Source organism: Marmota monax, unplaced genomic scaffold (genome assembly GCF_021218885.2).
Source record: "Marmota monax isolate L192 unplaced genomic scaffold, Marmota_monax_Labrador192_F-V1.1 WCK01_AAM20220418_F8-fsc00004, whole genome shotgun sequence".
NCBI lineage: Eukaryota > Metazoa > Chordata > Mammalia > Rodentia > Sciuridae > Marmota > Marmota monax.
In genome coordinates, this window is record NW_026692881.1 from 14,982,370 (window position 1) to 15,009,613 (window position 27,244).

The 27,244-nt window shown below is 37.2% G+C and overlaps 1 protein-coding gene across 1 annotated transcript in view; it reads right to left on the bottom strand.

The window, feature by feature from the left end:
- Positions 1 to 27,244, bottom strand: part of Hpse2 (heparanase 2 (inactive)) — a 690,427-nt gene that overhangs the window by 163,113 nt on the left and 500,070 nt on the right. The gene's annotated exons all lie outside the window — the stretch shown is intronic.

Genomic DNA, 27,244 nt, shown 5'->3' on the forward strand with positions numbered 1-27,244 from the left:
CCAAACACTGTAATTATTCTTTTATTATTTAATGAAACATATAATTTCCTCTTTTCCTTTTGTTAGTTCCCCAGTAAATAATATTAAGGGTCAAAATTCATAATTTTTACCAGCAACACATATTGTTTAATATATATTGAGATAAAAAATGCCAGATGTAGCTTTTCAGTATGTGGGATTCCCTCACTAGTCCACCTAATACATGGCCCAATGTGCAGCTTCCTTCACTTTTTTATACCTTTCTTTTATCACCTTTCTTTTATCACTTTTTACACAGACTCTAGAATTAAAAAATCCTGGCTCAATCTTTTTGCCACTTACTACTACCTATGTGATACTGGATTTCCCTTTCTTTAAGAGGGGTTTAAAAAGAATCCAGACCTATATTATTTCCACAGGGTTACTTTACTGACCAAATAAGGAAAAATGCTGGCCACAGGGCCTGGCATATCAAAGATGAATAGCAAATAACTAAATCTCCTCTGTCAGGTTCCTTACCAATTAATGTAGCAGAAACTCAGAGAGGCAATGGGTGGGGTGTGCAGGGGAAGCCTCTCTCCAGAGAGGAGCATAATTATCCACTATAGGATTTGAAGGAGAAAAGAACAGAGCAGGATTTCCAGCAGGTTGGAGGCAGAGGGAAGTCTATTGCCTGGTACCGTGTACTCAATGACTAATATTCGGTTTTTCTGGACCCAGAAAAAGTCCAATTCGTCTTTCATGTACACCTCAGAGAAGAGCACCTATTTTTTTATTAAAACTTTGACTTGAGGTTTTAGAGCCTATTCTTGACCTAATTTTTAACCTACCAAGCTGAATTCAATGATTCTCAGTCGGTTTTGAGCTACTCCTGAATGCTGTGAATTAGATAACAGCAGGAAAAGCTACAGGTATGGAAACCAGTGGACAAAGTTATCTTAATAATGCAAGTAAGTAGTGATCTGGGTCTCAATAAGAGGTCACAAAATAAGTAAGAGTGAGAGGCTATGAAGGAAGAACTCATTGCCTAGTGAGGGTGAGGGCAAGGAAAGGACTCAGGGGTATATGCTCATGAGAGAGAATGTTCTGAAGAATACAGATGCCAAGGACATGTGGGCTAGTCAGTCTGGGGTACAGATTTTCAGAGGTGACAAATAGGATTCTGTTTGAGATACCAAAGATAATGAAGAATATCAAGTAGGACCAAGTAGCTGCATTTTTGAGGAGTTACACAGAAAAGTTGAGACATAAATGTTGACCTGGAGCTCTTCTCCAGCTTATATGTAATGCATAAACCATGGCTACAGAGGCGCTCTCCAAGCAAATAATGGAAGTTAACAGGGGTGTCAGAGACCCTTTGAAATGCTTCTGAAGTATAGCCCAGGGGATTGCTGTCACCTTTACCCAGTTAAGGATCCCTTCCCATCACAGCATCTTTAAAAAAAAAAAAACAATTAAAAAAATTTTTTTTAGTTGTAGTTGGACACATACCTTTATTTAATTTTTATTGGTGCTGAGGATGGAACCCAGGGCCTTGCACGTGCTAGGTGAGCGCTCTACTGCTGAGCCACAACCCCAGCCCCTCACAGCATCTTTTAAATAAACTTGATCTGAGTTCAATTCACATTTGGGTGTCAAAGGAAACCTCATATTATATTGATAAGATTCAGCAACTTTTCTTTACAACTTCATACTTACATTTATATTGTATGGAAATAGGAACTTTGGTCACCAGAATTTGGTATTATTTTTAATAGAGGGGGTGATTTAAGCATTGAGTATGCATCTAATAAATTCCTAAGCCTCTTTCTTGACTCTTGAACAATTAGCTTTCTGAATTTATCCTTTGTAATGGTGAAGCTTCTAAGAAAACATTTAGTATGGGCAATCTGTGGCTATGAAAAAATTCCTTCCTGTTTCAGAGGTTTGGTTTTGATGGTGGCTCCCTGTAGTGAGGACCCAATATATCACTTAGATTTGGATATGAAGGAGGTGAAGTAGTCTGTGGTGACCATTTGGTAACAGATTGTTAAAAAATATAATATTGGTGATTTCTTTCTTTTCTTTTTTTTTTTTGGTGGGGGAGTACAGAGGATTGAACCCAGGTCCTAGTACATGCTAGAGAAATACTCTATCACAGAGCGAAACGCCTAGCTCCAATGATGGTGATTTCTAACAAAGTCTGTGCAAAAGGAAGTAGAGCTAAATTACGACTGAACATCCAGTGATCTGGGACCAACTCTCTCTGCTTTTCTTTCTCATTAGGAAGATAAACATGATTTTCACCTTTATCTCACCAGTTTCCCCAAGAGTTAATTAACTAATTTAGTAATGGCTACAAAGGTCTCTGAAGACCAAATAAATTAGAGGGGAAAAAAAATTGGGGGGAGGAAGAGGGAAACGAATGATCAATTAGAGGTGTTCTGACAACTTCCACATAAATCCTGACAGAATGGTTTTAGAATCACCTACACTGTTACTTCTAGGTAAATCACGGCCCTCCTTCAAGTTTTATTGAAACTTCAGCATCTCTTACAGTCACACCACTAGTGACTAAGCTGTTCAACTAAAAGCTGAAGCTAAGAAAGGCAGTGCTGTAATAACCTTTTTGGCAACTATTACAAATGCAATAAGGTTGAAACCTTCATGCATGATCAAATAATTTGTCTTGCTCATGACAGCAACCTTCATTTCTGTCTCCAGATTGGCAGGTTTTATCAAGCATACATCATGGAGGTGGCAAGGACAGCAGAGTATACAAAGTAAGTTTAACCACTTACCAATTTATTTACCAACTCTATTGTCCACCTGAGATTTAAATTTTATTCCTTGTATAATACACTTCATTTTGGTTTATTTGAAATAGTGCCCTTTAATTTTTATTATAAAAGAAATGAATGCTCATTGTGCACCAGTTAGAAAATAAGCACAAAATTGAAATATAAAATGAAAAATCACCTATAAGCTCAAAACCTAGAGAGAACCACTGTCAAAATTTTCTATAAAACCTTCCAGAGCTTTCAAAGTTAATACACATAAAATTTCCTCTAATTAGCTATTTAAAAATCTATTCCAGATCCTATTTCAATTAGCATATAAACTTAAAACTGCCCCAACTGAGATATCCAAAACCATCTAGAGGGACACTGAAAGAACGAAAGGTCAAAGCATCTTACTCTTATTTTAATTCCATTCTGGACACTTATGGATCCTCTACCAGGTTCAGGTCTTACCTTCCTTTTGACTCTGTCAGCCAGGCTTTAATCCCAATGCCACCTCACCTACCCCCTTCCCTATCTCCTACATGCAGACTTCAGAATTGTGCTACAATTAGCCACTTATGCCCATTAGCCTCTTAAAACATTTAATGAGGGAAGTTTGTTGGCTCCAAGGGCAGCTGGTTTTGTTTACCTGGCCTTTTACTTTAAGAGGAAAAACCTTTGCCCCTTATTTTCTGACCCCTTCTTTTATTTCAGGTAATTACATTAGTGCTGGCTTCCCAATGCTTAGGAATTTCCGGACTTATTTTGCTGCCTGCTGCTTTCAAGGACAAGGGGGGGGGGGCAGTCTGCTTAGAATTTTAACACCAAGCCTGCTGACTGGGCAGGTTATTCCATAAAAATCAGGGCTTTCCCCACTGAAGGGGGAGAAGCTTGGATAATCATTAGAACAACCCTGTTGACATATAAAACCTATTCTGACACCTCGAAGTCCAACACTGGAGAAGGCTGATTTAAGTCTCTATAAAGCTTTATAAATTGCCCTTGCCCCTCCTCCAAAAGCATCACCCTGGACTCCTGCTGAGCACATTCTTCATGGGCCAGCTGGCCATGGGGCTTTCCTTCTTAGGCTACATTATTCTTCATTTTTTCTTCAATGGGTGAAACTTCCTACCTTGTACTGAGAACTATTTGGGCTGGAAATTTAAATGAAATGATACAGTTACAAAGAAAGATCCTAGACAATATAGATGTGTTCTGTGACTTGCTTGAATCGCTATGTGTAAATCCATGCAGGAGTCATACAGCAGGCTAGAATGTTGGAGTTCAGGAATTTGAAAGAGTTTGTATTCTGGAAAAATGTTGTAGGCAAATGGTACAAGTAAAGGTCAGGATTATGGGCAATCCCACATGCAAATAAAGGGTACTCAAAACTGTACTTAATGAAACAATGAGTGCCTGAATGATTTAAGCCACAGGAGCCAAAGGGATGGCTCTGAAGCTCAAGTGCGGTGCTGAGGGCCCCACTCCCAATCTTCTCTCCCTCAACTCCTTGTACACTTTGGGTGCTGACCCTAAAGTCCAGATTGTTTCCCCTCACGTATCCAGGGTTGTGTCTGAAGAGAGGCTATGTTTTGGCAGAGGTTCAAACAGCTGGACCTTGATCCCAACAGTACTGAGGAGAGCTGTACAGGAAGTTGAGAACAGAACAGGGTAGGGAAGTCCTGTCATGGGAGTGGGCGCTGAGGAGGGCACCTCTGGGGTTTTTCAGTGTAGCAGCAGGTAATGGCACCAGAGTTGCAGACAGGAGCAGATCATATGTTTTGGGTCTAAAACACAATTTGTGGGGTCCTTTTTAAGAAGAGATAAGATGTACAGAATACAAATTTAGGCTTAAAAGTAAATATTTACATAGAATGACAAAATAAATCAACAAACTCCCTGAAACTTAAAGAATCAAATCTCTTCTTTCTGGGAGCCCTTTAGGTAACTTACCAGAAATATGTACATAGAAATGCTTCTTGATAGCAATCTCTCCTCCCACCCTAGAATAGTCTATAATTCTTAGCAACTGCCAGCACTCAGGAATCAAAGCAAGAGAGGGGTCTGAAGCTTAATTCATTAACTTTCTGGTAAATTTAACTATGGGGTATCAATAATAGGAATAACAGGGTTCTAAGTTGCCAGAATCCAACCATCTATGTGTAGTACTTTTTTTAAAAATTCAGTGTTTGTAAATTGATATTGTTTATACAGTTACCACCCACATCCTTTCCCTGACCTCTTTTCATATAATTGTCATTGTTTGTGGCAGAACAGCACAATTTAACTATAATTAAATTAGTGCAGTACTAACTAGAAGAACTTGGAGAGAGGAACATTTAATGTATCAAGTTTCTTTTTATTTGCTAGCTATTTTACATATAGTGTCATTTAATCCTCATGAATACTTAGAAACTCTGGCTCATAGAGATTCAGTAACCAGTAGGTAACCAGACATAAGGTTGATGCTAAGTAACAAATACCCTAAATCCCTCCCTGCACTCTGAGCTGCCAAGTGTCTGAGCACATCTGAGCATTGTGCTTACTCTGTCCTAAAATCAAGTATAATTGCTTTTCAAATGCCTTTAGTCTTGCCTATTTCAACCATCTTGACCCCTAAACAATATTGGACTAAATTCAAATTTCTCAAGAAAGCAGAACAATTGCAACACAATAAAAGCAAAACCAAAACAATGACAGAATAAAAAATGTGGGGAACTTAAGTAAAGGCATGGAGGCAGTGTATCTCTACTTTTTTCCCCCCACAAATATTGTTCAATGTATTTTAGTTATTGTTATGTGAAGAAAAGGGGGCTCTGTGGTCAAGTAAGTTTCGAAAATTCTGGGTTAAAACCAAATTAAGAAGTACTTTCTGTCCAGTCATGACAGAATAGCTGGTATTGGAATTACCATCTGGCACAAACAACCAGAAACCTAAGACAAAATGTGTATATAAACTGTTGGTAAGAATTATACAGCAACAAACTCGGGCTGGGATTTTGAGGTTGGGGAAGCACATGAGGTGCTTCCATATTCATCTGGGCTTGCTCCCTTGACTAGGTTGGAGATAGTTTACTGACTATCAATGATCTGTGCTTCCTTTCCATGGTGTAGAGCTATTGCTAAAAAGGAGCTTCCTGGTCTGAACCTGTATTTTTCTGCCCCTCTCACAGGCCAAAGTAATGTGAGAAGAAGTCATGTGTCCCTTCAGGACCCAAGTTAGCTGGAGATGTGTGACATTCTCAGCAGAGATAAAGAAGCTATCTCTTCCTTAACAGTGCCTCCCTGTTTTGCCTGATGAATGGAAAAGTCTGAGGAGAAGCCACAAGATGGGGACTTATTTGTGAAAGCAATTCATGTTATATTAAGTACTACATAAGTATTCATTACAGCAAAATTCCATTACACTGTTTTGCCAAGAGTTTATAATAAAGAGGTTTTCCTTTGAGAGGATATGGTTATTGGTATGAAAATTAAAAAGGTTAACCTGGAGAACTCACTTCTAATTCTTGTTCAAACTTAATGAGTATCTGTCAGAGATTAGCTGAATAATAACAATATTCATTCCAATACCACACAAGAACAATTAACTGAGGGGAAAGATCATTCTTATTCTACAAAAAGACAAACTGAGCCTTGGTAAAAACACACTGACCAGGTGATTACCAATGACCAAAGAGGACATGAGATCCAGAATGTTGGAAGGGAGGTCAATTAATAAAGGTCACTTACCAGTACAGATTTTTGACTCTACATCTAGTAGTCTCTACTAGGCTTCTAAATACCTCAGTTTTTACTCTCAGGAATCTCCTGTTTGAGGTAGATTTATGGAGACATTGTGGTTGTTTCAGTTTCTCAGTGAGGACATAAATCACATGTGCTAACCTGCATGCATCATATATGCAGGAAAACCAGAGGTTCATTCTGCATTCTGATGCTTATATCTAGACACTCAGTATTCATAAAGGCACAACCCGCCCCCTTTTTCTAGCTATACTCACCAACACCCTGCATATTTTAGTTCCTGCACATAACTTTTTCCTTAAGAAAACTCAAGGTTATACAGCTATACGTTCTTGATGGATGCTCATTATGTGGAATATTGAATCAAAAGAAAATCTTATATAAATATTATTTCATTACAATTTCCACTTCTCTACTTTTAAAGAAAACCTAGCTCTCACTATATGAAACCTTTTAAGGAACAATTTGCTATGAATATATGTGTATATCACACATGCATGTGCTTATACATGTGCTAAGAGAGAGAGGGACTGAAAGAGTGAGAGATTCATTTACCAGTTAGGTTTCAAGACTAGGATAAATATAAAGTTGGGTTTTGTGTTGTATGGAATGTGAATTGACCTGGAATGCGAATGGATCTCCAAAGAAACCATTTCTGGTAGGATAGCTAGAATTTTATATTTCGGAATTTGTAATTTTGTGTTAATTTGAGAATCATTAATATTCTAAAATAAATTACATTTTCCTTTAGATTAATTGCTATAGTCTTTTAACTTATGATTTAAAATAGAATAACTTCATGATCCTGTAACAAAAATATATATGCATTTTGAAACTTTACCATATAACAAAATATACAAAGTTTAATAATCACACCAATATGCTTTTACTAACACTTAGTAAAATCATGACAGACATCTGTTTGTATAAATACATATAGCTATATATACACACTTATATATGCATAATGAAAAGATATAAATAATTTTAGAACAATGTTATGATACCATAGATGCTGTTTTCGAAATAAAATGTAATAGTATTTGAAAGTAAGAAAAGAAGTAAGTAGTTTCAAAAATAATTGATGAATATCAGATATTAGTTCCTGAAAGCATTTTTTTTAGTGAAAAAATTTAAAGGATGGAGTCACTAGCTTTTGGTTTAATTATATTCAACTTCAGACTATATATTCCAACTGCCTGTTGTGAAAGATAATGGTATTATTTCCCTTTCTCTGGCAACCCACCAGTGGGTGTTAAAATTTTTGCTTCAGCCATCAAACATAATTTAGAAAACTCAAGAGAAGTAGTCCTGAGGTTATGGCTCAGCGGTAGAGCGCTCACCTAGCACCTGCGAGATCCTGGGTTCGGTCCTCAGCACTGTATGAATAAAATAAAGATATTGTGTCCAACTACAACTAAAACATAAGTTTTTTTGATAAAAAGAGAAGTAGTCCATTGTGTCAATTCATCTTTTACCTTTCTGTTTTTCTTTCTTTCCATCTGATGTTCCAGGTTTCCTTCTTTTGCCATTTCCTTTCTTTTTAGAAAATTTACTTTAGTCGTTCTTCTGCTAACAAGTTCCTTTAGTTTTTCTTCATCTGAAAAGTCATGATTTCTTCATCCTTACTGAAGGATATTTTCACTGGATGTAGGATTCTAGATCAACAATTCTTTTCCTTTGTCATTTAAGAGATGTCCTGTCATTTCCTTCTAGCCCATAGTTTCTTACAGAAAAGCCCGATTTTGTTTGAATTGATTTTCATCATCATCATCATTATTATTATTATCATTACTATTATTATTATTATTATTTGCTGATAGACATTTTCCCTCTCTGTGCCCACTTGTATCTGCTTGGTAGAGTCCTTGATTTTGCCTCAATGTCTGGGGCTGTGTGAGCTTGCTTTGAGGTCTGGAATACTGTGATTTTCTTCCTGGTTTCCCTGGTAGCACCCCTCTTGCTGTTTGTCTATAAGTTTTGAGAGCAGGCATCCTTTAATTGTTTTTGTTGTCAGAGAGAGAGAGCCTTTCATGATTTTTCCTTATCTTTAGTTTTCACAAGTTTGATGTGCATTGGTTTGGATTTCTTCGAATTTATCTGTTTGGGGTTTGCTCAACTATTTGAATTTATAGGTTTATATTGTTTGCCAAATTTGGAAGTTTTCAGCCATTATTTCCTGGAGGAGTACTTCTTTCAGTCTTACCCTATTTCTCCTCCTGTTATGAGACCCCTACGATATAAATATTAGCTCCTTTTAGTCCTACATATCCCTGAGTCTGTTCATGGTTTTCCCCAGTCTACATTCTCTTTGTTGTTCAGATGAATGATTTCTGTTATTTGATCTTCAAGTTCACTGATTTCTTTGCTCTATCTCTTCCAATCTGCTGTTGAAGCCATCCACCAAGTTTTCTATTTCAGTTTTTGTGTTTTTCAGTACTAAAAATTTAAATTTCCATTTGGTTCTTTATATCTGTTAATTCTTTGTTGAGACTTCCTATTTCTTTGCAGAGTCTTCCTATTTTTTAATTTGTTTTATGAGTATTTGTAGTTGCCATTAAAATATTTTATGATGACTGTTTTGAAATCTTCAGGTAACCTGAACATATTTCTTATCTCAATATTGGCATATATTGATTGTATTTTCTCACATTAGTTTATATTTTTCTGGTTCTTAGTATGACAAATGTTTTCTAGATAACACCTGGACATTTCAGGTATTATGCTATGAGTTTGAAGATCTTGTGACATCTTCTGTTTCAGCTGGCCTCCTCTGATACCACTCTGGCAGGTCAAGAAGAGAGACTGCCTCCAGGTTCCCAACTTGGCCTCCACTGACACTCAGGGGTCTGGAAACCTCATTACTTGTGGATGGGCATGAGAGTTGCAGCTTCCTACTAGGCCCTCACTGTCTCATTACTGCTCCCCACCTGCCTTCCACTGTCACAGGGAAGAGGCCAGGGAATGACCTCATTCCCACTGTGATAATGAGAGTCCTGATTTTCTATTAGGCCTCTTCTGACATTGTTCTAGGTTGGGGTGGGGAAGAAGACACCTCATTACCATCAGCTGGGAGTAGAAGTCCAGGCTCCCCACTTGGTCCCCTCTGACACCTGAGTGGGGAGTGTGGGGAGTCAGGAATAAAAGTCTCAGTCCTCCTCATTTGGCCTACACTGAAGTGGCTTATTGTGTTGTGAGGGTAGAAATCTTTGTTGATGGGGGTTAGGATTGGGGTGGGATTACAGTTTTTCTGTGGTATTTGACTAGAATAGTATAGTTATTGTTCAAAAGTTTTCTGTTTTACTTGACTGTTCCTATTTCTGATCCTTTAACTAGAAAGGGCTGACTTTTGTCAGGGTATTTTTTTCCCTCTGTGCTTATCGGTGACCACCTCTGTAACACCAAATACAGGATATACAAGAAAAAACAACAATGAGAAGCCAGCAACCATGGAACTCACTACACATGTTGTTCCCTGGGTCTTAGTCTGCCTTATTCTTTCCATCTTTCAGTCTTTTTATGTTGGTGTACTTGTAACCCATATTTCCTAAAGCAAAAGTTTTAATATTTATTTTAAACTATAATTATACCTATTTAACCTTTATCTTTAAATATAGAAATTTTACATTCCTTTTATATTTATAGTAAATCCTTTTACCCCCATTTCTCCATCATGATTCCTGTTTTGATCTATTTTATGGTTGGCTGCTTCATCCTAAATTGTTTCACAAAATGGTTTATATACCTTGTGTATTAATTAAATTCTCCCTAATCTTTTGTGTGCTTAAAAATTTCTTTCTGCTGCTGTCTCTATATATGAAAAACAAGTGAGATGTATATAACTGATTGAAACAATAGTTGTTTGTAGTAAATGAGAAATATTAAGTATCAGATTTAAAATCTTAAGTACTTATGATTACATTAAAGGTTTTAAGTATACATTAGATAGACAGTTCTGATTACTTAGAAGAAAGGCTTAGACGTTGTCACTATCCTAGAAACAAATAAAACCCTCTCTTTCATTTTAGTAAATGTTCCCTTTTAAATAAGGAAGTAAATGATAAGGATTATGATGATGATGTGAAGAAGCTAATATACATTGAATGCTTATGTATCAGATACCACATATATAATCCTCACAATGTTATATAATAATAATTTTTCAATAAATACTTATAGAGTGTTTAATATAAGCCATGTATGTTCTGGATTCTAGGTAGGGTCTATTAGTGTGTATGTTTTATATGTAGAGAATCTGGATCTCATAGAAGTTAAATACCTTGCTAACAAATATCACAGACTGGGGCCGGGATTGTGGTTCAGTACTAAAGCACTTGCCTAGCATGCATGAGGCACTGAGTTCGATCCCCAGACCTACATTAAAAATAAACAAATAGGTATTGTGTCCATCTACATCTAAAATATTTTAAAAATAAGTAAATAAAAATAAAGAAGTAAATATCACAGGCCAATATTTGAATTCAGATCTAACAATGTTTAATCACAATGTGCACTGCTTTTCTAGATGAATAAATATGGCAAATTGCATCAGGACCAGGACATAGAGTTTAAATTCCTTGGACTAGTGTTTGGAATGTATATTATTTCTAGCTGATAGAAATAATCAGATTTATTCAGCTATCAGGAATTTCAATGTCACAATTTCAAAGTCAAATTTCACATCCCTTCAGAATAGAATGTTTCCATTCCCTTACCTTTCTTCCCTTTAGAGAAAAATCTCAAAGAATTTAAAATAGTGGTACCCTAAAGTTCCCATTATTTTCTTCTAACACCCTACAAATCTTTGGTTACGGAACCCAAAAGGGTCTGAGAATCAGAGAACATATCAGCACATTGTCTTCTTTTCTAGGATTAAGAAAAGATTTTGTTTGAACACAAAGAGAAAGCAAGCTGACTGCTATCATTTTGCAGTATTTTAGGCAGAAGAATAGCCTCCTTTTAAAGAATTATTTCCACTTAAGAATACTAACTAAAGACAGAAATAAAAAGCAAACAAATTCAGTTTCTTTTTCTTTGAGAGAGAAAATGATAGCTTACTTTCTAAATATCAAGAACTATGTAATGTTTTGAACAACCAACAATAAAAAAAAATAAAATAATAAAAAAAAAGATTTAAAAAAACTGCATTTAATATGTATAAAACTGCATTTAATACATTCTGGTTCCATGTTTTGGATAACTTAAGCAAAAGAAAAGGCAAAAAAAGAAAAGAAGGATAAAAGGCAAATACAGAATAAGAAAGCAAGAGCCAAATGAAAGAACACTAACATTGTATTTTTTGCTCATATTTTCATTCCCCCCAGTTCACCCTCACTGCCTCTCTTCTTTACATCTGTGCACCCCACTAAGCTTCACCAGTGAACAGTTAGCCCATATACAGCCTTCCAGGTATCTGCTTCTTCTTGTCCCCAAATCCTTAACTTCCCATACTCTGCTAGTTCTATACCACCACCTGCCTAATCCTACCTCCATCAATAAGCCACAACAAACTCATGTTTAACCCCCACTCCCAGTCTCCCACTACCTATCTTCTACTCCTACTTCCTGAATGATCTATGCCTTGGTCAGAATACCAACCTCAACCTCCAATTCCATTTCCTAGACAGTGAGTCCCTTCTAAGCAAAACTGCAAGGTCCACATGATTGATCTTTGGAGGCTTTTGCCTGATCAGTCTTTTCCACACAAAGTTTTGTGTGAATGGTGTCTTAGCTAAAATGTCACCTGGGTTCCATCCTTTACCCAGTAGTTCTTAATCCTATCTGCATTTGTACTAACTAAAGTAATAGTTCCTCAAACAGAACTTTCACTTATTAGATACTCATCTGGACGAGGAGTTAATACATGATATATTTTGGAAACAGTTCTATGAAAAGAATATGTATTCTGCAGTTATTAAAGAGAACATTCTACATATATATTAAGTCAATTTGACCTATAATATAACTTAATTCTGATGTTTCTTTTTTTTTTTTCTTTTTTGGTCTGAATGATGTACTTATTAGTGAGAGTGGGATACTCAGGTTTCCCACTATTATTGTATGGGGGTGGTATCTCTCCCTTTATGTTCAGTAGTGTTTATTTTATATAATTGGTACTTATTTGGTATATTTATAATAATTATGTCTTCTTGATAAATTGTTCCTTTGATCAATATATAGTATTATTTTTTTCTGATTTTGTTTTAAAGTTTTATTTTGTCAGATATAAATATAGTTACTCCTGCTTGCTTTAGGATTCCATTTGCTTGGAATATAATTTTCCATCCTTTTACTTTAAGTCCTGTGTATGGATTTGAAGGTGAGGTGAGTTTCTTGTAGGCAGCATATTGTTAGATCTTTTTAAAAAAATCCATTCAGCCAGTCTGCATCTTTTATTTGGAGAATTAAGACCATTTATATTCAGGATTATTATCTCCCAGTCCCTAACAAGATTTGGGAGACAGTGTTACCTTTTCTTCTCTAGTTAACTGCCCTTGAACTCACCACTACAGGAAGAAGAGGCCTGCTAAGGATCTTGGAAGTGAATATCTCCCAGATGAACAAGTGAATCAGGGCGCCCTGGGACCCCCTACAAGAGCACACCTGGAATGTAATGCTTGAAGAATTCCTTTAAAACCTCCCTGTCCCTCCTGATCTAAAGAGTCACAGCCTATGGGACAGGAGTCCCCTTGTGTTTCTCCTTTGCTAGCAAAGCGAAAAACCTACTTTTACCTTTTTCTCAAAACTGTGTCCTCATTATTAAATTGGCATTGATTGGCATTGGGGAAAGAGACCAAGCTTCGGATTACAGGTTTAGACACTAGTGCAGTTCCTGGTGCTTCATGTGGAGAGGCAAGGGCCAGGATCAGAGCTATGATACTCATAATTGTTAATGATGTATTACCTAACAGGGTGTTGGAACAAATGATGCCGAGGACCCTCATGGAAATTGTGGGTTTTTTTTTTTTTTGCTATTACCATGGTAACAACTCTCCAGCAGTAGAATGTCAGAGTCCCCTAACTATGAACACTTGAGGGTATATCATAAGTTGGGGGCTTTCATCCACCCTGTTCTTTTTTTTTCTTAAAGAGAGAGAGAGAGAATTTTTTTTTAATATTTATTTTTCAGTTCTTGGTGGACACAACATCTTTGTTTGTATGTGGTGCTGAGGATTGAACCCAGGCCGCACGCATGCCAGGTGAGTGCTCTACCGCTTGAGCCACATCTCCCAGCCCCCCCACCCTGTTCTTTAAGTTGAAGTATCTGCTAAGATGTGGTTGGGTCTAGGTCAGAGCTGGTGCTATTGCAATTCCTCTCAGCTGAGCGAGGTGCAAAGTTCAGTAGCAGAGCACCTCTCTAACACACACAAAATCCAGTCTCAATCACCACAAGAGGAAAAAAGAGACAAAAACAAAAATATCAGCAACAACAACAGAAAAGAAAGGGTAAGAAAATAAAGAATTAAATAAAATGACAAAAGAAAGCATAAGAAAAATTTTAAAGATAAAACAATAACAGAAAAGGAAGAGTAAAATGTAGGGCAAAATAAAAAGATAAGTAAAAGAAAATAAAAAGATTTAAAAGGGACAGAGAAAGCAGGAACAAAGCAATTACAAAGAAAAATGAAAAAGAAAACCAAAATAGAATGAAGGCTAGGATTTACGCCCCAGCCCACCAGGCTCCTTCTGTCGTGCTTTCCAAGGTGATGGGTGGGAGTGAATTGTGGCTGAAGCTATTTGGAGTCCCTTTCAGCTGCTCTGCACTGCTAATAGGGCTAGCAAGGTGTGTGGAACTTGCTTGGCAAAGTTGTCTTCTTAATCCTGAGGGCTGTGTTCTCCAAGAGGGGCAATGCCTATGCTGCAGTGCATTCAGGAGCCAGCTCAGAATGCAGATCTCACTTAGCTAAGATTCTCTCTAGAACTTTCTGGGCTTTGCATTGCAGTTAAGTTAATAAGCCAGTGAGAATGCTGAGGTCACCTAGAAGAGTTTTCTTCTGGAGCTCCCTAGGCTGTATGTTCCAAGGACAGCACAAACCCTGGGGTGCTCCCCAGGTATGCCTCCCAAATAGGGTGAGATCCAAACTGAAAATATTTGTGCTGTGGGGTGTATGTGTGGCAGGTTCTGTGATCTGCCACATATTATCTTGAAGCCTCCAACCTTGGATCCCACGTAAAATCTCATAGGGTTGTTTTCTCTTCTGGGCTCTGACAGCGTGTCTCCCAAAACACTGATTAAAAAAAAATATTTTTAATATAAATATTTTTTAGTTGTAGTCAGACACAAAGCCTTTATTTTATTTATTTATTTATTTATTTATTTATTTTTGTTTTTTTTAATAGTATTCTTTTTTAAAAAATTTTTATTGTTGGTTGTTCAAAACATTACATAGTTCTTGATATATCATATTTCACACTTTGATTCAAGTGGGTTATGAACTCCCATTTTTACCCCGTATACAGATTGCAGAATCAAATCAGTTACACATCTATTGATTTACATATTGCCATACTAGTGTCTGTTGTATTCTGCTGCCTTTCTTATCCTCTACTATCCCCCACTCCCCTCCCCTCCCCTCCCCTCTTCTCTCTCTACCCCCTCTACTGTAATTCATTTCTTCCCCTTGTATTTTTTTTCCCTTTCCCATCACTTCCTCTTGTATGTAATTTTATATAACCCTGAGGGTCTCCTTCCATTTCCATGCAATTTCCCTTCTCTCTCCCTTTCCCTCCCACCTCTCATCCCTGTTTAATGTTAATCTTCTTCTCCTGCTCTTTGACCCTACTCTATTCTTAGTTACTCTCCTTATATCAAAGAAGACATTTGGCATTTGTTTTTTAGGGATTGGCTAGCTTCACTTAGCATAATCTGCTCTAATGCCATCCATTTCCCTGCAAATTCTATGATTTTGTCATTTTTTAATGCAGAGTAATACTCCATTGTGTATAAATGCCACATTTTTTTTTTATCCATTCATCTATTGAAGGGCATCTAGGTTGGTTCCACAGTCTTGCTATTGTGAATTGTGCTGCTATGAACATTGATGTAGCAGTGTCCCTGTAGCATGCTCTTTTTAGGTCTTTAGGGAATAGACCAAGAAGGGGAATAGCTGGGTCAAATGGTGGTTCCATTCCCAGCTTTCCAAGAAATCTCCATACTGCTTTCCAAATTGGCTGCACCAATTTGCAGTCCCATCAGCAATGTACAAGTGTACCCTTTTCCCCACATCCTCGCCAGCACTTGTTGTTGTTTGACTTCATAATGGCTGCCAATCTTACTGGAGTGAGATGGTATCTTAGGGTGGTTTTGATTTGCATTTCTCTGACTGCTAGAGATGGTGAGCATTTTTTCATGTACTTGTTGATTGATTGTATGTCCTCCTCTGAGAAGTGTCTGTTCAGGTCCTTGGCCCATTTGTTGATTGGGTTATTTGTTTTCTTATTGTTTAATTTTTTGAGTTCTTTGTATACTCTGGATATTAGGGCTCTATCTGAAGTGTGAGGAGTAAAGATTTGTTCCCAGGATGTAGGCTCCCTAATTACCTCTCTTATTGTTTCTTTTGCTGAGAAAAAACTTTTTAGTTTGAGTAAGTCCCATTTGTTGATTCTCGTTGTTAACTCTAGTGCTATGGGTGTCCTATTGAGGAATTTGGAGCCCGACCCCACAGTATGTAGATCGTAGCCAACTTTTTCTTCTATCAGATGCCGTGTCTCTGATTTGATATCAAGCTCCTTGATCCATTTTGAGTTAACTTTTGTGCATGGCGAGAGAAAGGGATTCAGTTTCATTTTGTTGCATATGGATTTCCAGTTTTCCCAGCACCATTTGTTGAAGATGCTATCCTTCCTCCATTGCATGCTTTTAGCCCCTTTATCAAATATAAGATAGTTGTAGTTTTGTGGATTGGTTTCTGTGTCCTCTATTCTGTAACATTGGTCCACCCGCTTGTTTTGGTACCAGTACCATGCTGTTTTTGTTACTATTGCTCTGTAGTATAGTTTGAAGTCTGGTATCGCTATACGGCCTGATTCACACTTCCTGCTTAGCATTGTTTTTGCTATTCTGGGTCTTTTATTTTTCCATATGAATTTCATGATTGCTTTCTCTATTTCTGCAAGAAATGCTGTTGGGATTTTGATTGGCATTGCATTAAACCTATAGAGAACTTTTGGTAATATCACCATTTTGATGATGTTAGTTCTGCCTATCCATGAACAGGGTATGTTTTTCCATCTTCTAAGATCTTCTTCTATTCTGCTCTTTAGGGTTCTGTAGTTTTCATTGTATAAGTCTTTCACCTCTTTTGTTAGGTTGATTCCCAAGTATTTTATTTTTTTGAAGATATTGTGAATGGAGTGGTTGTCCTCATTTCCATTTCAGAGAATTTGTCACTGATATACAGGAATGCTTTTGATTTATGCGTGTTGATTTTATAGTCTGCCACTTTGCTGAATTCATTTATTAGCTCTAATAGTTTCTTTGTTGACCCTTTTGGGTCTGCTAGGTATAGAATCATGTCACTGCAAATAGTGATAATTTAAGTTCTTCTTTTCCTATTTTTATGCCTTTAATTTCTTTCGTCTGTCTAATTGCTCTGGCCAGTGTTTCGAGAACTATGTTGAACAGAAGTGGTGAGAGAGGGCATCCCTGTCTTGTTCCAGATTTTAGAGGGAATGCCTTCAATTTTTCTCCATTCAGAATGATGCTAGCCTGAGGCTTAGCATAGATTGCTTTTACAATATTGAGGTATGTTCCTGTTATCCCTAGTTTTTCTAGAGTTTTGAACATAAAGGGATGCTGTACTTTGTCGAATGCTTTTTCCGCATCTATCGAGATGATCATATGGTTCTTATTTTTAAGTCTATTGATGTAGTGAATAACATTTATTGATTTCCGTATATTGAACCAGCCTTGCATCCCAGGGATGAATCCTACTTGATCATGGTGCACAATTTTTTTGATATGTTTTTGTATCCGATTCACCAGAATTTTATTGAGGATTTTTGCATCTAGGTTCATTAGAGATATTGGTCTGTAGTTTTCTTTCTTTGAAGTGTCTTTGTCTGGTTTAGGTATCAGGGTGATGTTGGCCTCATAGAATGAATTTGGAAGTTCTCCCTCTTTTTCTATTTCCTGAAGTAGCTTGAAAAGTATTGGTATTAGTTCTTCTTTAAAGGTTTTGTAAACCTCTGCTGTATACCCATCTGGTCCTGGGCTTTTCTTAGTTGGTAGTCTTTTGATGGTTTCTTCTATTTCCTGAATTGATATTGGTCTGTTTAGGTTGTCTATATCCTCCTGACTCAATCTGGGCAGATCATATGACTTAAGAAATTTATTGATGCCTTCACTATCTTCTATTTTATTGGAGTATAAGGATTCAAAATAATTTTTGATTATCTTCTGTATTTCTGAAGTGTCTGTTGTGATATTGCCTTTTTCATCCCGTATGCTAGTAATTTGAGTTCTCTCTCTTCTTCTCTTCGCTAGCATGGCTAAGGGTCTGTCGATTTTATTTATTTTTTCAAAGAACCAACTTTTAGTTTTGTCAATTTTTTCAATTGTTTCTTTTGTTTCGATTTCATTAATTTCAGCTCTGATTTTAATTATTTCTTGCCTTCTACTTCTTTTGCTGTTGTTTTGCTCTTCTTTTTCTAGGATTTTGAGATGAAGTATGAGATCATTTATTTGTTGGTTTTTTCTTTTTTTAAGGAATGAACTCCAAGCAATGAATTTTCCTCTTAGAACTGCTTTCAGTGTGTCCCATAGATTCCGATATGTTGTGTCTGTGTTTTCATTTATCTCTAAGAATTTTTTAATTTCCTCCTTGATGTCTTCTATAACCCATTGATCATTCAGTAACCTATTGTTCATTCTCCAAGTGATGCATGATTTTTCCTTCCTTCTTTTATCGTTGATTCAGTTTCATTCCATCATGATCAGATCAGATGCATGGTATTATCTCTACTCCTTTATATTGTCTAAGAGTTGCCCTGTGACATAATATATGATCTATTTTTGAGAAGGATCCATGTGCTGCTGAGAAAAAAGTGTAACTGCTTGATGTTGGGTGGTATATTCTATATATGTCAATTAAGTCTAAGTTATTAATTGTGTTATTGAGTTCTATAGTTTCCTTATTCAACTTTTATTTGGAAGATCTGTCCAGTGGTGAGAGAGGTGTGTTGACGTCTCCCATGATTATTGTATGGTGGTCTATTAGACTCTTGAACTTGAGATGAGTTTGTTTGATGAACATAGCTGCACCATTGTTTGGGGCATATATATTTATGATTGTTATGTCTTGTTGGTGTATGGTTCCCTTGAGCAGTATGTAGTGTCCCTCTTTATCCCTTTTGATTAACTTTGGCTTGAAATCTATTTTATTTGATATGAGTATGGACATTCCTGCTTGTTTCCGAAGTCCATATGAGTGATATGATTTTTCCCAACATTTCACCTTCAGTCTATGTATGTCTTTGCGTATCAAATGCGTCTCCTGTAGGCAGCATATTGTCGGGTCTTGTTTTGTGATCCATTTTACTAGCCTGTGTCTCTTAATTGGTGAGTTTAAGCCATTAACATTTAGGGTTATTATTGAGATATGGGTTGTTCTTCCAGCCATATTTGTTTATTTATGTTACTAAACATGGTTTGTTTTCCTCTTTGATTATTTTCCCCCCCTTTACTGTCCTACCTCCCACTGTTGGTTTTCATTGTTATTTTCCATTTCCTCTTCCTGTAATGTTTTGCCGAGGATGTTTTGAAGAGATGGTTTTCTAGCTGCAAATTCTTTTAACTTTTGTTTATCGTGGAAGGTTTTAATTTCATCTTCCATCCTGAAGCTTAATTTCGCTGGAAACACAATTCTTGGTTGGAACCCATTTTCTTTCAGTGTTTGAAATATGTTATTCCAGGATCTTCTAGCTTTCAGAGTCTGTGTTGAAAGATCAGCTGTTATCCTGATTGGTTTACCCCTAAATGTAATCTGCTTCCTTTCTCTTGTAGCTTTTAAAATTCTCTCCTTATTCTGTATGTTGGGCATCTTCATTATAATGTGTCTAGGTGTGAATCTCTTATGATTTTGCACATTCGGCGTCCTATAGGCTTCTAGGATTTGGGATTCTGTCTCATTCTTCAAGTCTGGAAAGTTTTCTCGTATTATTTCATTGAATAGACTGCTCATTCCTTTGGTTTGGACCTCTGTACCTTCCTGTATCCCAATGACTCTTAAGTTTGGTCTCTTTATGTTATTCCATATTTCTTGGATGTTCTGCTCATGGTTTCTTAACAGTCTTGCTGAGCTGTCTATGTTCTTTTCAAGTTGAAATACTTTGTCTTCATTGTCTGATGTTCTATCTTCTAAGTGTTGTACTCTGCTGGTAGTATTCTCAATTGAGTTTTTAAGTTGGTTTATTGCTTCCTGCATTTCTAGGATTTCTGTTTGTTTGTTTTTTATAACCTCTATCTCCCTGTATAGTTGATCTTTTGCTTCTTGGATTTGTTTTTGTAATTCATTGTCGAAGTGATCTTTCATTGTCTGATTTTGCTGTCTAATGTCTTCCTTGAGACTCCAGATCATCTGTAGCATGTATATCCTGAATTCTTTATCTGACATTCCATCTGCTGCAGCTATTACCTCTTCTAAAGTTGAGTTGACCTGCATTGCTTGTGGTCCTTTCTTTCCTTGTCTTTTCATACTGCTCGTGTTTCTTTCTGCTTGGTGAAACTGTTGTGTTATTGAAATTTTCCCCCTATATATTTATATTGCTCTTGTATAGTTGAAAAGTCTCCCTTGCAGGGGCGGGCGGCGGCTGTGCTCCTCCCCCAATTGGGGTGATCTGTCTACCACGCTGACGGGCCGCTGGGCCTGTTCTGCCGGTCGGTTGCAGGTCTGCCTACCTTGCAGGCGCGGGCAGCGGCTCTGCTCTGCCCTTACTCCAATTGGGGTGACGTGACTACCACGCCAGCGGGTCGCTGTGCCTGTTCCGGGCACGGGCGGCGGCTCTGCTCTGCCCCTCTGGCTTGATGACAAAGTTAGAGAGACTCGGATGTTTGTGACTCACTTTCTTTACCAGGAGACCAATTGTTTCTGTCACCGCTGGTATTGATGAAGTTATCTCCTCCGCCGCTTTCTGATGACATCAGGTCACTGCCATTTGGTATCCCATGCGAATGGCAGCATTTTGTTCCCTTTGCTGGGTGACCAAAGCAACGGGTGGGTCCTGACCGGCCCTCACAAGCCCCGTCTCAATCCTGTTGCCACTGCCTACGAAGGCTCGGTTGGTATTTACCTCCACAGTATTCAGCAGGACCCGGACCAAGAAGCAGTTTCCGCGGGTTCTTTAGTCCTGGGCCAGAGCAGTTCCGGGAGCCGGAATTCGGCCGCTCCAGGCTCCGTGTATGTTCTGATAGGAGCAGGCTCCAAGAAGCAGTTTCTGCGGGTTCTTTAGCACTGAGCCTGAGTAATTTGTCTGCGAGACGCAGGTGAATGGCAGCCTGAAATTACCTGTTCTATATCTGAATCTTATTTATTTATTTTTATGTGGTGCTGAGGATCAAACCCAGGGCCTTGCACATGTTAGGCAAGTGCTCTACCACTGAGCCCCACCCCCAACCCCCTCAAAACACTGATTTTAAAGGGTAGGACCTTTCACGGTTCATGCTTCCCACCAAATAAATTTCTCAGTGGATTTGTGTCAGAGTCACTCCTGTAGCAAAACAAACAAACAAACAACAAAAAATCCCCAATTCTCTCTTAGGGAGTCAGCTGAGCCATGGAAAAAAGAGGCTATTTAGTCAGAAAAATTGCAGGTGCTCCTGATTCTAAAAGCATAGGAGATAGAACTCTTTTCAAAATGACTTTGGTTACGACATAGTATGAAGATGCAGGGAAATGCAGAGAATACTTCTATAGCAATAGTGCAGATCCTAGGTCTCTTGTCTGTTTAGACTATCTGTTTGCAAGGTGCTCTTGAGATTGCCAGGTTTCTCTCTTTTACCTCTACCCCTTCTGAGAGGGTACTTCTTCCCTGTGCAGAGCCCCTGAGCACTTGGTGCTGGGTGTTCTCTTTCTTTTATTATCCTGATGTCCACAAGTTCTGGGTTTCACTTGGTTATTTATTCTCTACTGTTGAAAGCCAGTGCTCTCTGAAGTCCTCCTACCTTAACATGTAGCCACACACCTGTTGTTCTGGATCTATTTCATTGAGAAGCAGGTGACTGCAAGGATGACTCTAATCATTTTGGTCTATTTTAGATTTGACCTTACTACTGAGACATTGTCCATACTTCTAGGGTCTGGTCACTTTTAAAAGTGTGAGCCTTCTGGAATCTCAACTCAAAGACAAGAACATGTATAAAAAGACCCCCCTCCTTGAGAAGACTCTATCTATCACTATGTGGCTACTGATATCTTAGTATCACACTTTAGTCTTCCATCTGCTGTTTTCAGCTTGGTTTCTTGGGGTCACATCATGTATATATGCCAATAACACATGATGAGGAGTTGGCCAATAACTTGTGGATAATTTGTCTTCAAATTTTGGGGGCTCTTCCTCTCTGGGATTTTCCTCTTTAACACCTAGTCATTTTTGGCATCCCTAAATACTAAGTCTGTCCTCCCAGATCATTTTTGCCCTTGGTTATAACCTAGAAAATACACTTCTTCATTTTCTCATGGAGATGTCTAGGGTGGGTGGTTGTGGGGGAAGTTTGGATCTTACTTTCTGAACTTCCATTTTCTCAGGTGTACTTGTATTAGTTGTACTCCAGTGCCTTCAAAAGGTTGTTTCATATATTCAATCAGCTTTGGAACTATTTTTTGTGGGAGGGCCAGTTGATATATGGCCCAAAACAGCTCCACTCTCAAACAGATTTAACAAATATTTAAAGAACAAATAATCCTTATACAGGTGTACTTCAGAGATATTGTGGGATTGTCTTCAAATCACCACAATAAAACCAGTCAAATGAAGTTTTTGGTTTCCCAGTGCATATAAAAGTCATGTTTATGCTATACTATAATCTATTAGATGTGTAGTAGCATTATGTCTCAGAAAGAAATATGCATATCTGAATTAAAAACACTTTATTGCTAAAAAGTGCCAACAATCATTTGCATCTTCAGTAAGTCATTATCTTTTTGTTGGTGAAGGGTCTTGCCTTCCTGTTGATGGCTACTACTGATGAGTGGTGGAGGATGAAGTTTAGAGCACCCGTTGCAATTTCCTAGAATAAGATATCAACAAAGTTTGCCACAAATTTCTCTGAAACATGCAATGCTGTTTGATGGTATTTTACCCACAGGAGAACTTCTCTTGAAGTTGGAGTCAATATTCGCAAAGCCTGCCATTGTTTTATCAGCTAAATTTATGTAATATTCTAAATCCTTTGTTGTCATTTTAATAATGACAATATCTTCACCAAGAATAGATTCCATCTCAAGAAACCACTTTTTTTTGCTCATCTAAAAGATTCAATTCTTCATCTTTTAAACTTTTGTCAAGAGATTAAAGGAATTAAATCACATCTTCAGTCTCTCCTTCTAATTCTAGTTCTCTTGCTATTTCTACCTCATATGTGGTTACATCCTTCACGGAAGTCTGGAACCTCTCAAAATCATCCATGAGAGTTGGAATCAACTTCTTCCAAACTCTTGTTAATATTGATCTCCTCCTATGAATTACAGATGTTCTTAATGGCATCTATAATGGTGAGTCCTTTTCGGAAGCTTTTCAATGTACTGTGCCAGGATCCATTAGAGGAATCACTATTTAGTGACTATCCACAAAATCATGAAATATATTTCTTAAATAATAAGATTTAAAAGTCAAATTGACTCCTTAAAACATGGGCTACAGAATGGATGTTGTGTTAGCAGGTATGAAATAATTAATCTCCCTGTACATCTCCACTGGTGCTCTTGGTTGACCAGGTACATTGTCAGTGAGCAGTAATATTTTTAAAACAAAACAAAACAAAAAACAATGTTTTTTCCCCCAAGCAGGATTCTCAACAATGAGTTTAACATGTTCACTAAAATGTGTTGTAAAAGATGTGCTGTCATCTGGGCTTAGTTCCATTTATAGAGCAGAGTTGATTTAGCATAATTCTTAAGGGCCTTATGATTTTCAGAATGCTAAATGAGCACTGGCTTCAACTTCAAGTCACCAGCTGCATTAGCCCCTAACAAAAGAATCAGCCTATCTTTGAAGTTTTAGGGCTAGGCATTGACTTCTCCTCTGTGAAAGTCCCAAGTATCTTATTTCAATATAAGACTTTCATCTACATTAAAAATCTGTTATTTAGGGTAGCCATCTCCATCACTTATTTAACTAGATCTTCTGGATAACTTGTGGCAGTTTCTATAACAGCACTTGATGGTATGCCTTGAACTTTTAGTTTATGGAAATGACCCAAATATTTAAACCTCATGAACTTCTGCAGTTTTTTCACCTCTCTCAATCTTCACAGAACTAAAGGACTTTGCTCTGGAATAGGTTTGGTTTAATGCAGTGTTGTAGCTGATTTGATCTTCTATCCAGGTCACTAAATTTTTCTCCATATCTGCAATAAGGCTGTTTTGCTTTCTTAATCACTTGTGTGTTCACTATATACTCACTTCCTGGTGATGGGGAAGCAGAAAAAGAGAAAAAGACAAAGGGTTTAGAGAAAAGATGAGCTCTTTCAGGGCCTGCTCTCAGCGACTTGCTTCCTCCACCCAGTCCCCTGTTCCTTCAGTCTCTGCCACCTCTCAATAGTCAATTCAATTATGAGTCCATTAATGGATTAACCTATAGATGAAATCAGAGCCCTTATGATCCAATCACTTCCTAAAAGTTAGACTTCTGAACATTGTGGCACTGGGACAAAGCCTTCAACAAATGAGCGTGTGGGAATATTCTGTATCCAAACCATAATGATAATTTAAAAGTTTGAAACGTGAAAATTATCATAATGTGACACAGAGATAGGACACATACACATGCTGTTACAAAAGACTTCTTTGATTCAAGGTTTCTACAAACTTTCAATTTGTAAAAATTGCAATACCTATGAATGCAGTAAAGCAAAGTGAATCAAGCAAAGTGCAATTAGGTGAAGCCTGCCTTTATATATATGCAAAGAACAGAGAGATATTATGCCACCATGTCATGGTGATAGAATCCTATTCTAAAAGCAACAAATAACAAAATCAGAAAGCAAAATTACCAAATCATCTTACTGATGAATATGGTAGCAAAATTCTTCAAATATCAGAAAACAGAATTCAACCAAGTACTAAAATTACTATAGTTGAGGTAGGGTTTATTCCATTAAAAAAAAAAAAAACAGTGCAACATCAGAAACTCTTTCCATGCAATATACTATTTCAACATATTAAAGAAGAAAACTGTTGATCTCAATAGACACAGAAAAGGAATTGGATCCACTATGACACTTTCATTACTAAAAAATTGATAAAATAACTCCTTACAGGCTGAGAAGTTAAGATCTCCTTAACCTCGTAAAAGTTAACTACCAAAGACCTAAAGCAACAATTGTACTTTATGGTAAAAAATTAAGTCATTCTGATTCCAGTCAAGAACAGATGAGAATGCCCTTTGTCACCTTTCCTCTTTAACACTGTACTAAATGTCCTAACTAATTTGAAAAAGAAGAAACATAACTATTGGAAAGAAACTAGCATTATGATTTAAAGTAATATGACAGCCTATAGAAAAACTAAAAAACACTATAAATTTTGAAACTCAAGAGGAAATTTATAGTAGTTAAATAATAAATGAACATATGACATTCTTAGTGGTCCAAAATAATAAAAATAACTAATTATAAAATGTATTTAAAAGATGACATTTACTATAGTAGCAAAACTATAAGATCTTTGGAACAAATCTATTCAAATGCACAAGAAAAATATAGAGAAAATTACTAAATCAGATTCCTAATTCATAGTCATATAAAACTATATCCCAGATGGAATTAGACCCAAATATTAAAAAATTAAGACTCTAAGAAAAACAAGTGAGAGAATTCTCTATTATTTTGTAATGGAAGAAAATTTTTTGGGAGGGGTGGGGTACCTGGGAGTGAATTCAGGGGCACTTAACCCAGCCCTTTTTTGTATTTTATGTAGAGACAGGGTCTCACTGAGGTGCTTAGCATCTTGCTAAGTTGCTGAGGCTAGCTTTGAACTCACAATCCTCCTGCCTCAGCCTCCCAAGCTGCTGGGATTATAGGTGTGTGCCACTGTGCCTGGCAGAAATTATTTTTAATTATATTATAAAACAGACATAATAAATTTATATGTAACAATAGCTAGATCTTAAAAACATGTGGATTGAAATAGTAATTTGCCAATTATGTAAAGTGCTATCACTCTATATTCATGTAATTTATGTAGTTTTTCAAACATAAAAGGAGACTATATATGGTTTATAGAGTCTTACATATGTGGTAAAAATATGAAATGTGGGTTAGAAGGATACAAACTAAAATTATAAAAGTAGTTGCCTCTTAAAAATGATGGGACTAGGCAGGGAAACAAGTGGACTTCAATTTTATATTTATAATGTTCTGTTTTACATGAAAATATATGAAAAACTGAAAGAAAATATTAAACTTGTAAATTATGCAAGTGGATACATGGGTGTTTTCATATAATTCTTCCTCCATTTCTGACTTAATTAGAAGATTATAATGGGAGAGTCTTATGGATGGAAACCACCCTCTCACCTCAGGAAAAGTCAGTAGAGTCCTTTTTGAGCACATTCTATGCAAAAATTTTGAGAGATAAAAACTAGCAAACAGAATCTGGGCCAAAATGAAATGAAATCATATAGCACAACAGGTCCATTTGTACAGGTGGAAAGGAGACCTGGCAATATAGAGACCAAGAGGTTTGTATTTTCCTCCCTGGGGGACAGAAGTATGGCTAAAGTTCACTGAGTACTTGTGAGGCATTAAATGGGCTGAGAACAAGGAAAGTCAGAGTCCTTGTTAAATTATAATTTGGTTGCAGCATCATTGAAACTAAGCTGCTCTGCCTGATATTGATTTCATCTTTGGCTACCAGGTTGTGTGTCTGTCTGAATAAAGACAAGAAGTACTGCTGATGGAGATGATCAAACTGAAATATACCTGAGGGGAAAAGAATAGTCACGTGTTAATGAGTAAGAGGAAGCTGATGCTGGAGGGGTTCTCAGCACAGTCTTCTCACCACAAATTTATTTTCTAAATTTGATGAAAGTATGTGTGCAGAGTTGCACAAATGCCTGGGGTTTCTTTCTTTCTTTCCTTTTTCCAATTGTGCTGGGTAGTTTTCTTATTTTAGGACTGGAAGGGACTACATGACCCTAAGGGTGTCCTCAATGACAGACATGGAAACTGAGACCCAAAAAGGTAAATACAACTCATTACTACAGCCATACAACTCATTACTAGACCTCCTTCCAATGCTTCTGAAAATAATTCTAAGTTCCATTTCTAAAGTAGTCCGCCACTATCAAAAGGGCAGCTTAAATACATACCTTGGCATACCACCATCCCTCTTGGTCATAGGAAAGCTCTTGGCAAAAGGAGCCAGTTTGAACTTGGCATCAACTATGTCTCTGCATTCCAGCTTTTTTATAATGCCCCTTAAACCCTCATGATTAGGTCCCAGAGCTTGAAAAAGATACAGAAGCACCTTCTGCTTCCTTTAGGATGGATGGTGGTACAATCAGAGAGGCTGCAATGCTCTCATATGGTATATGGTAGTATC